Source organism: Scylla paramamosain, chromosome 10 (genome assembly GCF_035594125.1).
Source record: "Scylla paramamosain isolate STU-SP2022 chromosome 10, ASM3559412v1, whole genome shotgun sequence".
NCBI classification, from domain to species: domain Eukaryota; kingdom Metazoa; phylum Arthropoda; class Malacostraca; order Decapoda; family Portunidae; genus Scylla; species Scylla paramamosain.
This window is the reverse complement of record NC_087160.1, coordinates 5,816,715-5,820,000: the sequence shown is the minus strand read 5'-3', so window position 1 is coordinate 5,820,000 and position 3,286 is coordinate 5,816,715. Positions and strand designations below refer to the sequence as shown.

The 3,286-nt window shown below is 38.5% G+C and overlaps 1 protein-coding gene across 1 annotated transcript in view; it reads right to left on the bottom strand.

The window, feature by feature from the left end:
• Nucleotides 1-2,724, bottom strand: part of LOC135104166 (uncharacterized) — a 14,602-nt gene extending 11,878 nt beyond the window's left edge. Inside the window, exon 1 of the mRNA XM_064011248.1 lies at nucleotides 2,580-2,724. The gene's annotated coding sequence lies outside the window, so the exon portion shown is untranslated. The remainder of the gene's footprint in view (nucleotides 1-2,579) is intronic.
• Nucleotides 2,725-3,286: the final 562 nt, after the last annotated feature.

Genomic DNA, 3,286 nt, shown 5'->3' with positions numbered 1-3,286 from the left:
TGTCGTGTAATGCTTATCAGTAAATTACATGCTTTTTAACACCATTTGTGTTGTTATAAGATACCGTAATAAATTTTTATTAAAATTACAGTGTTTGCATGAGTCTTTAGTTCGTCATGGCAGTTTTGGTTTGTTATCCTAATTAAACATTTATTAAAATTTGTTATTGTGTTATTGCAGTTGTACGTTATAACAATCCTGCATTGTCGCGTACCCAAATACATATATATAAAGTTGGGTATACGACAACACTTGGTCATTATAACGTACAACGGGTATGTGACAAGAAACATAGTTCTTTCCAGTGTAGCGTTCATTATGGCAAATGCGTGTTATGGAGAATGAAGAACCTAGGGGAAAAAATGAATTGGTTCCAGGGAACCAGAAAACAATATAAAAAATTACACAATCAAAACACAAATAGATCAAAATAAGCACATTTGCACTACTGCATTTGAGATAACACAACAAATATATACAGTACCCTCTTTAGTTTCATGTCTAGTCCTAAATTCTTATCATCCTGAATTTTGTGCATTATCATTCCAAGTTACATGTCTGACAAGTATAGGTTACATTTATCCACTGCTGGTGTCACATGTATTCATACAGTAAAATCCCAAAAGTCAGAGCCATCTCTCTCTCTCTCTCTCTCTCTCTCTCTCTCTCTCTGAAAGTAAGAACAATCCTAAGGACTGCTAAATAGAATGAAACTGATTGAGGATGAAAATGGAATTACATATATGAATGACAAAGAGTGAGAAACGATGAAGCGAAAATTACATAAAATGAATGAGGTTGGGTTGTTGTTGAACAAGCATATGCTAAATAATATGTTCTGTGTTATGAGAGTTGAAGTGAACTAGTGTAATAAGTTAGTAGTAAGTTCTGGTGCTATAAAAGTTAAGTAAATGAGGGGAGTATAATCATTGGCTGTGTCGCCTCACAAGGTCCTGTGAGGCTGATGGTGAGACTAATATGAAGCATGGGTAACACTAAGGAAACTGAGTTAATTAGAGTAGAGATTAAGGAAACTGAATTCATTATAGTAGTTAATTGCAGTAGTGAAGCTGCATGAGAGGAACTAGCTGTGGAAAGCTTAGCTGTAGAGAGGTAGTGAGAGTCGTGTTTATTTGGTAAAGTTGATGACATGGCGTATAGGGTAGATAAGTCACAAAGGGATCTCTGTAGAGGAATGGATCACCTGGAAACTATTGCTAACCAAAGGGTAAGATCTGCAGGTGTGAGGTGCTGAGGGCCAGCAGGGACGAAGCCCGGAAGGACAGATCCCTTTGTACTGCTACCGAGTTCAGGTGTGACTACTCCAGGAAAGATCAGACCATTACACCATTGCTTGGTGACAGGCTTCCTTAAGACCCCAACCCCTTGAGTTCCACATTTGTATTATGAGGAGTCAATTGCCCTAATTAGCATAATCCATGATTAGTGATGGATTATATTAATACAGTATTTAATGGTTAGTAGTGCTACACATATCTTACGTTTATTATGTATGCCTTCAGGTTTGACCAAATGAAATAAACAATTCGCGTCACCATGTGGGTCTAAAATAGTGACGCGAATTGTTTACTGCATTCGGTCAAACTTGAAGGCACATGGGTCTAATGAAGGAAGTCCTGTGCAGTGAGGCCATCAGAGGAGGGGAGGCATGTAGTTAGCAAGATCAGAAGAGCAGTTAGCATGAAAATAGCAGTAGAAGACAGCTAAAGATGCAACATTGCGGTGATGAGAAAAAGGCTAAAACAGTCAGTTAGAGGAGAGGAGTTGATGAGACAAAAAGCCCTTGATACCACCCTGTATAAGAGAGCAGTATGAGTGAAATCCCCCAAACATATGAAGCATACTTAGATTACTTTAATTAGGTTAAGTTAGGTGGTGGTAGTGGTGACAGCCAGCTGGTGGCCACAGGCAAGAGGCAACCAGTCCTCTCAGAGGGAACATTGTGAGTGAATGTTAATGCTATGTTACTTATTTGAGAATGAAACCATTTTTTTCTGGTAGATTTTGGTCAATTTTGTATTAATCTGCTTTTCGTCTTTTACCATAAAGCATTAGTTTCTGATGGAGGGATGGAGGGAAAAAATAAAAACTAATGATTTGTAGGAAAAATAACATGCAGATTCATTCAAAACGGGCCAAAAACTATCAGAGAAATGTAGTTTCGCCAGGAAAATAGTAGGCTAGCTTTATCTCGATATTTCCCAAAGCTATCCCTGTGGTGCCTCGGTGGAGTCCTTCATGTGACAATCATTAAACCGATTTTGGAAGAAAAGATAAGAGGAGAACATTAATGAAGAGAAGCATTCAGGAATCGCCGTTAGTTGAAGGCATCTTCCCGACAACAGCCTGAACCTGATATTGAGAGCATCTTCACACCACCACCAGCACTACCAATGGCCCTGCAGCCCTTCACTTCATTTCTGTCTACCTGATACAGTTATCTCGGGATGGAAACCTGGAAACCATACACACGACTCGGGATGCAAACAGTGAGTCACACACACACACACACACAGTCATCTGGCGGACACAATACTCATCATACACTAAAGACTTACACTTCCTCTAGTACACTTGCTGCTTGGGGGATATTAGTGCTGTACTGAATGCGTCTGTTGCAGGCTGTAGAAGGAAAAAACACAGCCAGGAGTAGGATCACAGCCAGCAGACAGCCAGACAGCCAGACAGTAGCAGCAGAACACAGAACCCCACTCCCTCCACGCCCCCCTCTCTCTGTCTGGCCCCTGTCATTCTTCCCAACGGCTCCCAAGCTGACCGTGAAGTATTTTATTTTATTTATTTATTTTTTATCTATTTATTTTTTTTTGTGTATTAATGCTTGGTCTAGTTTTACTTATTACATTCCCATGGTATGTTATTGTTTTTTTTTGTGGGGGATGAAAACAAGTTGTATTTTTTTTGTATTGTTTGTATCATTACTACTACTACTACTACTACTACTACTAAGATTGGTACTATGCTGCTTATTAATCTGATCTATTTCTTTTGTATTCGTCTAGGTATTGGCACAGTAGTCGAGTCTCTCTCTCTCTCTCTCTCTCTCTCTCTCTCTCTCTCGTGGCCGTGCTAATAGTGCTTTGAATTCATTTTATTGATGTGTTCTGCAATTCATTTGTTTGTTGTTCTGCTGAGCTACATTGATTAAATATGAATGTTTTATTTATTTATTATGTATAAATATATTTATTTATGCTTATTTTTATCTATCTATCTATCTATCTATCTATATCTATATTTTTTTCGG